Here is a 10,796-nt window from a genome sequence, read left to right as displayed (position 1 = left end):
AGACATGGTTTATTTTGTTTTGGGGAAGAGAACATGTATGTATAATTCTGAGAGCTTGTTCTTTTATGAAAATAAATCAAGATAAATAGGTTTTACATTCTGGAACATGGGAAGAATGTTTCCTGTATTTTAATCCCAAAATGTTGAGTAAAACATTCAGAGTCTGCTCATTGCCAAATATTACATCAGTAGACCATGAAAGCTCTACTAACATGGAGCTCCTAGGTCAACATTAAAAACAGTTGTGAAGTTTTAAGTTGCTATTGTTAATCAGTGGCTTTTTTTCCCCCCGGAGACAACCTTGATAGTACTGCACAGTCACCTTCTTTCATTAATTAAGCTATGATAAGATCTGAATAGACTTCTGGTTTCCTATTTCCTGTAAAAGACCTAAGCTTGAACAAAGATATATTTTGTCTTTCTCTTATCTGGTATTAACAATAAACAGAACTACTTTTTCTTTCCTTTTTTTTTTTAATGTGTAACCAGGCCTGACTGGCTGGTTTTGTTGGTGAAGGGGTCATAGAGTTTATAGTGTGAAGACAGTTGGGACCTGAGGTTGGAAAGAACAGCCTACCCCTTCGCCTGGTGGGTGGCTCTGATGGTAAAAGAATCTGCCTGCAATGCAGGAAACCCAGGTTTGATCCTTGGGTTGAGAAGATCCCTTGGAAAAGGGAATGGCTACCCACTCCAGTATTCTTGCTTGCAGAACTCCTTGGACAGAGGAGCCTGGTGGGCTACAGTCCATGGGGTCACAAGAGTCAAGGACACAACTGAGAGGCTAATGCTTTCACTCCCTGCCCACCGCCACCCCCCGCACCCCACCAATCACCAACTATGGCAGAGCAGCTTGGACAGTGACTGAGGAGCGCAGTGGGAGATGTGAAATCTGGGGGCAGCAAGAGAGACATTGATAGTGCTAGAAGGGCCGAGAGGCTGCACGAATAACCGGAGTACAAATCTCTGTCTTCTATATAAACATAGAGAGATAAGTTGTTCTCCTTTCCCTGTCTGTCCCTTCTGCTCCATGCTGCTTGCCACAGTTCTGGCTCCTTTTTCTATGTGAGGGTGAAGGGAAGGAGATGAGTGAGTCATCACCCGCTTGCAATCAGACCCACCTCCATCAGCTCCTGGAGCTTCCACAGTATTGCAGGATTCTCTAAGTGTCTGCTGAGTGCCAGCATTCTTCGTTATCTGTTCCAAGATAAGCCACATGGCCAGGTCACTCATCTGTTGCACCTCGGGCATGGCCTATCTCTTCACATCTTCAAGGCTGTTGTGTTGGTGGTTCTGTAACACCGTGTAGCCATGGTGACTGTCAGCTACCTCCTTACCGTCGGAGTCCAGGTCTAGTGCCTTATAGCGGACATCCATGGCTTTTGTATAGTCCTTTGTTGATTCTTAGGGCAGCTACTTTCCATGGATAACCCTGGGTGAGAGTCAGTTCTAACTGGATATATTTCTCACAGTCCTTGAGTGCAGCTGAAACTCCAGGAGTTCGATGGAGCAGGCAGCTCCCTTGCTGTACAATTTGGTGTCTCTCAGGTTCCCATTTGATGGTTTCTGGCCTGGGGATAGTCCCCTCTCTGAATATATTCATTGCCTTTGTTCTGGGTTTATGTAGTCCAGGGTTTGGTGCTCTGCCAGAGACTTGTAGAAATGGATGGCATCCTTGGGCTTTCCTTCCATGGAATAGGCTCTTCCAGTTTGAGTGTGAGGTTTGGCAATCTGTTGATAGTCTTCTCGCTTGTTTAGCTGCTCTTCAAAGGCCTTCTCACAAGTCTCCTTTCACTCTGGCCATCCTTTGTGAAGTACCTGGCTCCTTGATTGGTCATGTGAGTCATGTTGGTGGGGTCCTGGTGTTGGCTCTGTTGTACTATTTAAGGCTGAGTCAAAGTTTTTTTTCTTTCTCTTACAGGCATGCTTCCCCAACTCTTTTTCCTTCAGTGCCTGCTTCTTATTCTCTGGAAGATTTTCTTCCATTGGCTCTGGCTTGGTCTCCTTTTTGGGAGAAGATGGTGGTGGTGGAGGTGTCTCAGCTTCTTTCTCCTCATCCAGACTGCCCAGATCTCCTTCGGGGAGACACTGAGGGTAGTCATGACCTACGGATCTTGCAGTTTTAGCCCGGGTCAGATGGCCTATTGTGTGTTCCTGGTATGTAGGATCCATGAGCAGTGTCCTTGTCCTGGAATCACTATCCAACTTCTGGTATAGATCAGACATGATGAAAGGATTCTTGAATTTCCTCTCTGCTTGACCAGGGTTCCATATTCTGTAAACCATCTTTGAGCTGAGGATTGAGGATTATTTGCTTCATGTTTAAACTCTTCTCATACGTTTGAGTGGTGATTTTTGAATGAGTTTAAAACTCAAGAGCTACTGCTTTTGGGGAATAGAGCCCTTGCCCCAGTCAGGTTTTAAGTCAACCGTTTTGTCACCATCCTTGTAAGCCTTCTGATGATCGCCTTTCTTGGTGAAGGACACTGAGCGATTGCTGGAGAGCACACGGTCTGGGGACCTGACTTACTGTTTGAGGGGAGCACTGTGGTGCATCATTCATGTTGCCAGCACTCAGGGCCTCGTCACCTTTGGCTTTAGCTCATTTATCTTCTGGTTTGATCTGCTCTTGTTCTCAGCCGAGAACTTTTAAAAAGATAGTTCCTAGATACTCTGGAAAACAGTTTGACAGTTTCTTAAACTAAACATGCAACTACTATAAACCCAGCTGTTTATACTCTTGGGTGTTTATCCCAGAAAAAATAAAAACGTGTCCTCATGTAAAAACATGTAAATGAATGTCTATGACAGGTTTATTTGAAATAGCCAACAACTAAAAACAGATCAAACTTTCCTCAATGGGTGAATGACTAAAGAAACTGGAATTCATATCCTTGAATACTACTCAGTAATAACAAGGGAATGGATTACTGATATATGCAACAATTGGAATGAATCTCCAGGGCATTGCGATGAGTGAAAAGGGTCAATCCAAAAAGGTTAGCTACCATCTGTATGATTTCATTATACAACATTCTTGAAATGACAGAATTATACAAACTGAGGAGAACTTAGTAGTTGCCAGGGATCATGGGCAGGACAGGGAATGGTGTGGGAGGTACAGTGAGGAAGGGGATTGAGTGCGATTAAAGAAGGGCAACCTAGGAATCCTTGTCATGTTGAAAATATTCTGTGTCTTTGTTTATGCCTCCACTTGCCAATGGACATTTGGATTATTTCCAGTCCTTGGCTATGATGACTAATGTTGCTATGAATATTCATGTACAAGTCTTTATGTGGCCATACATTTTCATTTTCTTGGGTAGTTGTCAAAGTGTGAAATTGCTAGATAGTTGTGGTGGAGGATTAGTCACTAAATTGTGTCCAACTCTTGCAACCTCATAGACTGTAGTCCACCCACCTCCTCTGTCCATGGGATTTTGCAGGCAAAAATATTGGAGTGGGTCATCATTCCCTTCTCCAGGGGATCTTCCTGATCCAGGGATCAAACCCAAGTTTCCTGCATTGCAGGCAGATTCTTTACTGACTGAGCCACCAGGAAAGCCCCAGAGAGTTGTGAGTTAACTATAATCATAGTAAGCTAATATTTAACCTTTGAAGTGACTGCTAAATTGTTTACCATTTTACATTCCTACCAGCAATGTATGAGGGTTCCAGATTCTTCTCATACTTGCTAACACTTCATATTGACAGTCTTTTACATTACACCACTCTGATGAGTTTGGAATGGTATCTCACTATGATTTTAATTTGTTTTTCTCTAATGATAATGAGGTCTTCCCTGTAGCTCAAATGGTAAAGAGTTCTCCTGCAATGCAGGAGACCAGGGTTCGATCCCTGGGTTGAGAAGATCCTCTGGAGAAAGGAATAGCAATCCACTCCAGTATTCTTGCCTGGAAAATCCCATGGACAGAGGAGACTGACGGGTTACAGTCTGTGGGGTCGCAAACAGTTGGATGTGACTGAGCAACTTACAGTACTAATGATTAATGATATTGAGCACCCTTTCATGGGCTTATTAGCCATTCATATATTTTTCTTAGTGAAATGCTTGTCAAATCTGTTGCTGATTTTTAAATTGGGTTACTTGAATTCTTATGATGGAGTTTTAAGTGGTTTTCTTTTCTTAAATCTATTCTGGATATCAGGCATATAACTTGCAAATGTATTCTATTAGTTTGTGACTTTTTATTAATGGTGCTTTTTGAAGAGCAAAAGTTTTTAATTTTATGAGGTCTGTCCAATTTATCAATTTTCTATTTTATTGATCATGATTTTGGAACAAAAATGATTTCTAAGAAATCTAACTCAGTATCATGAAGATTTTTTCCTGTTTTCTTCTAGAAGTTTCATATTTTTGGCTCATATATCTAGATCTGTGATCCATTTTGAGTTTGTTTTTCTGAATGTTATAATGTGAAGATCTGAGGTTTTTGTTTTCATATGGATATTCAGTTATTTTAGTACCATTTTCTGAAAAGACTTTCTTTTTCCTATTGAATTGCTTGGCACTTTGTTGAAAACTGATTGACTATAAGTATAAAGGTTTATTTCTAGACTCTCCTGTTACATTTATCTATATGTCTATTCTTAAGTCAACATTGCAATGTCTTGATTATAGCTTTAGTTGGGAGTTTTGGGGAAAAAAAAGTGTAAGGTCTCTAACTTGTTCTTCAAAAATTTTGACTGTCCTGGGTTCTTTGTATTTCCATATAAAGTTCAGTATTGACTCACCCATTTCTACCAAAAAACTTGTTGAGTTTTTGATAAGGCTGACCTTGATTCTATAAATCAATTTGGGGAGAATTGCCATCCTAACAATATTGAGTCTTCCAATCCATGAATGTGTTATATCTCTCCTTTCAGTTAGGTCTTTACTTTCAGCAAAGTTCGTGAGATAAAGTGTATGTCTCTTCTGCTGTTTGTTCATAACTATTTTATTCTTTTTGAAGCTATTGTGAATGAAATTGTTACTTTTGTTTTCAGATTGTTCATTGTTTTTATAGATATATAATGTAATTTTGTGTATTTTATATCCTGAAAACTTGCTAAACTGATTTATTAGTTTAAGTAGTTTTTTTGATTCTATAGGGTTTTCTGCACATAACATCATGCCATGTGCAAATAATAAAGTTTTATATCTATCTTTCTTTCTAATCTACATTACCTTGGTTTCTCTTGTTAAGTTGGCTAAATCACCAGTACAACATTGAAGTAGAAGTAATGAGAGTATAGATATCCTTAACTTCCTGAATCAGGGAGAAAGCATTTGTTTTCACCAGAAAGAATTATATTAGCTATATGGTTTTTTGAGTTTTGTGAGGGTTTGTTGTGTGGAGAAACTCAAATGAACATTTTGGCTAACCCAATATATTCTCTGTTGGATAGAATGTGGGTGGCTATATGCATCTTAACTTACCACAATCTACACATTAGATTAAATGAATTTTGTTCAATTTATCTATGTTCATGTTGATTTTATGCCTGGCTGTTCTATCCAATATTGAAAGTGGGATGTTAAAATCTCTAATTATAGTTATTTAATTGTCTATCCTTTGTTTGGTAAGTGTAGACTAAAACTGATTTCTTTTCATGATATGTTGATTCATCATTATGAAATGTCCCTCTGTCTTTAGTAATATTTCTTGACTTAAAGTCCATTAATCTTAATGTAGCCACTCCAGATATATAAATATCCTTTTATTTTTGACCAGTTGTGCCTTGGACTCTGTATTGTGTCTCCGTAGACAGCATATAATTGGATAATTGCTTTTTTAATCCAGTCTGACCATATCCGCCTTTCAATTAGAGTATAATCACATTAATGCAAGTATTGATTTCATTGAAAATGTCTGCATTTTGCTATTATCTTCTAGATGTCTCATATTGTTAGAAAGTTGAGATATGATTGACTTAACACTTTATTAATTTCAGGTGTACAGTGCAATGATTTGATAATTATATTGCAAATGATCACAGTAAGTTAACATTTGTCACCATTGTTACAAATTTTTTTGTGTATGTGTAATGAGAAATTTAAAGATCTACTCTCTTAGCAACTTTCAGATATGCAATACAGTATTATTAATTCTAGTCACCCTGTTGTACACTACATCAGCATGACTTTTTAATTTATAACTGGAAGTTTTTATCTTTTGACCCCCTTCACCTATTTTGTCTGCCTCTAATCCCACCTCTGGCAACATCAACCTATTCTCTCTAGCTATGAGCTTAGTGTTTGTTTTTTTTTTCTAATGTTCCACATGTAAGTAAAATCATATAGTAGATGTCTTTGACCTACTGCACTTAGTATAAGGCTCTTAAGGTTCATCCCGGTTGTTATGAATGGCAAGATTTCCTTCTTTTTATGGTCAAATAACATTCCGTGCGTGTGTGTATCACGTCGCCTGTGTTCATTCATCTATGATGGATACATAGGTTGCTTCCATATCTTGGCTGTTGTAAGTAATACTGCAGTGAACATGGTGGTGCATGTATCTTTTCAAGTTAGTGTTTTTGTTTCCTTTAGATAAATATCCAGATGTGAAATTGCTGGATCATATGTGGTAGTTCTATTTTTAACTTTTTGAGAATCTTCCTGTTTTCCATAAGGCTGCACCAATATATATCACACCAACAGTGCACGAGTGTTCCCTTTTTTTCACCTATTAAGTTGTATGAGTCACATTTTGTGTTTATCTGTTCCTTCTCTACAGCTTTCTTTTGTGTCAAACTGTATTATTTTAATTCCTCTGCCAAATTTTTAAGTATTTTTTTAGTTATTTTGTTAGTGATTATGCTAGGTATTATTTTTACATCAAAATTTATCACAATGTACATCAGGTTAAAACAGACCTAATTCTGATAAAATAGCAGCTTTACTCTAAGGTAGCCTCCCTCTTTTTTGTGCTATATATTATCCATTTATATGGTAAACCCAACAATATAATTATTTTGTATACACTCTTTTATCTCTTAGAGTAATTATAAGAAAAATAAGAATATTTATACTTGTTTATAGTTATTCACATATTTATCATTTCTGGTGCTCTTTGTTTCTTCCTGTGGATTCAAGTTACCATCCCAAGTCATTTCTTATTAGTCTGAAGGACTTTATTTAGTGTTTCTTGTTAGGCAGATCTAAGTTCTCTCAAAGTTTGCTGCGTTTAGATTTCTTGGTTGATAGTTTTTTCTTCCCGTACTTTAAATATGCTATTCCTCTGTCTTCTGCGCTCCACTGTTAAGGTAATCCTAAGTAAATTTGGCTCCTACCTTCTATTTAAACTCAAAATTCAGGTCCTTCCTGCTTCATGATCTTGGTTTTTATATTGTCTGTCGTCTTTGACTGTCTTGGCCGTATGTTTCCTTATAGTCCTGAAAACCCCTGAGCCTTGGTTATTATGCATTATGAATGGACTAATCTATGCAAGAAAAAGGGAACTTTACTTTCCCATGACAACAGTGATGTTGAGAAGGCAATGGCTTGTCAGAAAGTTGAAAATTAAACTTTGTGCAGAAAATAATTGCTGACTCTCAGTATAATATCTTTCTGTATAGAACTAGCAGTCTTTCTACCAACTTTAATTTTTTGAAAAATATTCTGATAGCATTAAATAAACCAGACTTCTAACTGGGTTTAGTTTTTAACCTTATAGGACCACCATCCTCACTTTATTTACCATTTCAAATAGAAAAATTCGCCCTTGGGAGGAGCTAATGGAGCTTTTCTACTCATGTGTAATTCATGCAGTCATGGGTCTGACTAACATAGTCCATTTACACATCCAAAGGGAAGCAAATGACAATCTTAACAATAAGAATTTTACCAGAAATTAAAAATGGAATAAGACAATGCTTTACATGCTTCTTTGTTAAAAGAAACATTATATATAACAAAAGCTTGATCTCATGGGAAGACTGTTGAATTAAGAGCTCAGGAGGAGTATGTGACTATCTTAGGAGGCATGCTGCTTCATGTAAGTAAACATATTAGGAGACATGAGACATGACCTGGTGTCCCTTATTGTATCCATTAAGATCTAGTCATGAGACTAAGTCAGACTATTTATTTAACAGAAAATAGAGCGTAAGTAGTTATCAATTAGGTGTAAAGTTAATTTGGTGACTGAAAAGGCAAAAAAAGAGAAAATGAGGTAGCAGCTGCCTCCCTTAGAACTGGAAAAACAAGGAAAAGATAGATGTGCTTAAAACCTCTCTCTCACACATACACACACACACTTAAAACCTCTCTCTCTCTCTCTCTCTCTCACTCACACACACACACACACACACACACCCAGACCCACCCACCTATAATTGGCAGAGCTTAATAGGGAGCCAGTTGGCAAAGTGGTTTGCAAAGTCCCCGCTCCAACATCACATAACACAGTTAGAAGGGGAGACAAAAACCTACTAACTGGCACATTTTCTTAATTCTAAACAAAACCTTTCCCCTACCTATCCAGTTTCTCCTTTGCCTAAGGTTACCAGAATATTCTGATAGGAAATAATCAAATATTATTTTGGCTTATTGTTTTTCCTATAACTTTAACAAGTGTTGAATTCAAAGTTAACTTTCACGTTTTTATTGTTGGGAAGGATAAGTAGGAAAGAGGGGAAGAATTACTTTTTATTTCCATAATGGATATAGTTTTACTGTTGATCATCTCAAATATGTCGAAGATATGTGGAGTATAAATTGTAAATAAGTAAAATTTATTAAATTTGTTTAATAAAATCAGTAGTGGCAACTAATGAAAGAGATTCTCAACAATTCCAAATTGTCTAACCTGGTTATGGGGCTGTGCAGTTTTAACAGTGAATATTTCAAGCTAGATAGCTGGACATGATGGAAGGAAGAGGAGATAGTTTGAGCAGATTCATCATTTCTTCAGTCTCAACTGCATTTCTCATTCACCTGAGGGCACCAACCTAAAGGGATGCCTTCTGATTTCAGGACAGAAAAGTCTCTCAGGAGATACAGAAAATGACAAAGTACATACATATTTAAAGAAAAGACCAAGATTTCCTTAAACTAAAACCCAGATAGAAATTATTTTTCTCTGAAATCTTCAGAGAATTAGGAGGAGTCTTTAGTGTTTTTCCCTTTAACTGATATTTCTGAAACTAACAGCATCTTTATCAGTCTAGATATGAAAGAATCATTAAAATTGCTGCAAAAAATATATACTGATACATCTTACATGATAGTATTTAACAGAAAACAGAACGCTTTTACCCTTTGGAAAGCTTGTTACATAAGTACATTTAAACATAGAACTGTCCTCCCTGCCATCAAAAAAAGTCTATAAATTCCTAAGGATCCTGAAACTCTTGAGTTTAAAAGTTTTGAGGAATTAGGGAAATGTAGGTTATACTTCATCCCCTTCACTCCCCTGCTAAGAATGATAGTTTTCAACATAACATAGTCTTGCAGAAGGGAAGGGTAGGAAGATATGGGTTATATAAAATTTTTCCTTGGTGACTTTGATATCCTCCCCTCTCACACAGCAGGTTTAGAACCTGGTGGGAAAATGCAAACATGAAGGTAAAGAATTGTAATATCTGAAAATATTTAAAAAATATTTTCATCTGATTGTTTATGATTATTATTTTGCATGATAAGCTACCTTACATAATGATAACCAGAGCACTAACAGCCACCACTGTCCCCCCAACCCACCCCAGATATCCTCATTCATAGCTGGGGATTAAAATGGCCCATCAAGGCAAGCAGCTCAGAGTAGCTGGTGCCTGCTGAGTCGCTTGGGTCGTGTCTGCGTCTTTGCAACCCCATGGACTGTAACCCGCCAGACTCCTCTGTCCATGGGCTTACCTAGGCAATAATACTAGAGTGGGTTGCCCTTTCCTTCTCCACAGAGTAGCTGGAATCTGCGACAAAGAATATTAGATTACACAAAACAATAGAATAGGAATGAGGACAAAATTTATCAGGTGAGGACTAATCTTAGCTGAGATAGAGCCAGAGGACATGGAAATCAGAGCTTATGGGGCTGCAGTCTTAGTACTCACAGGAGGTAGTGGACCTGCCAAGCAGCCAAGAACTGCCCCAGGCTGGGGCGCCTCTCTGGGGAGAGAGCTCTGTGAACAGGCTTTCCATTGGTAGTTTTTCTGAAAACAGCCCCAAAGGCTCATGTTGCCAGGTCACCAGCCCATCTGAGGGCTTTTTCTTTTCTTTTCCTATTTCTGCAGTTTTGAATTTCTTGGACTTAGAAAAACAGTCTATGAAACAGCCAATATTATTTCCACATTATTTTAACATCATTGCCTCATACGTCTCTTGTATTAACTTATTTATGTTAGAAAAACTAGAGATTATCATAGTGAAGAAAGCCAGACAGAGAAAGACAAATATTGCATGATATCACTTATATGCAGAATCTAAAAAATAATACACGTAATATCAAAAAGCAGAAATAGTCTCGTAGGCATAAGAACACAAACTTACCAAAGGGTAAAGGGATGGAGAAGGGACAAATTAGGAGTATGGGACTAACAGATACACACCACTATATATGAAATAGATAAACAACAAGGATTTATTGTATAACATAGGGAACTATATTTGATGTTTGATATAATATCCTATACTGGAAAAGAATCTCTCTCTCTCTCTCTCTCTATATATATATATATATACACACCTATTCACTTTGCTGTACATCTGAAACTAACTCAATGTTGTAAACCCACTATACTTCAGTTAGGAAAACTCATTATAGAACAGACTATCAGAATAACTTTGATATTTTTGGTCT

At 37.5% G+C, this 10,796-nt stretch overlaps 1 pseudogene; it reads right to left on the bottom strand.

The window, feature by feature from the left end:
• Window positions 1–1,094: 1,094 nt before the first annotated feature.
• Window positions 1,095–4,756, bottom strand: LOC138079702 (stress-induced-phosphoprotein 1-like; annotated as a pseudogene).
• Window positions 4,757–10,796: the final 6,040 nt, after the last annotated feature.

The sequence above is a fragment of the Capricornis sumatraensis genome, chromosome 5 (assembly GCF_032405125.1).
Source record: "Capricornis sumatraensis isolate serow.1 chromosome 5, serow.2, whole genome shotgun sequence".
NCBI lineage: Eukaryota > Metazoa > Chordata > Mammalia > Artiodactyla > Bovidae > Capricornis > Capricornis sumatraensis.
This window is presented reverse-complemented; position numbering and strand designations above follow the sequence as displayed.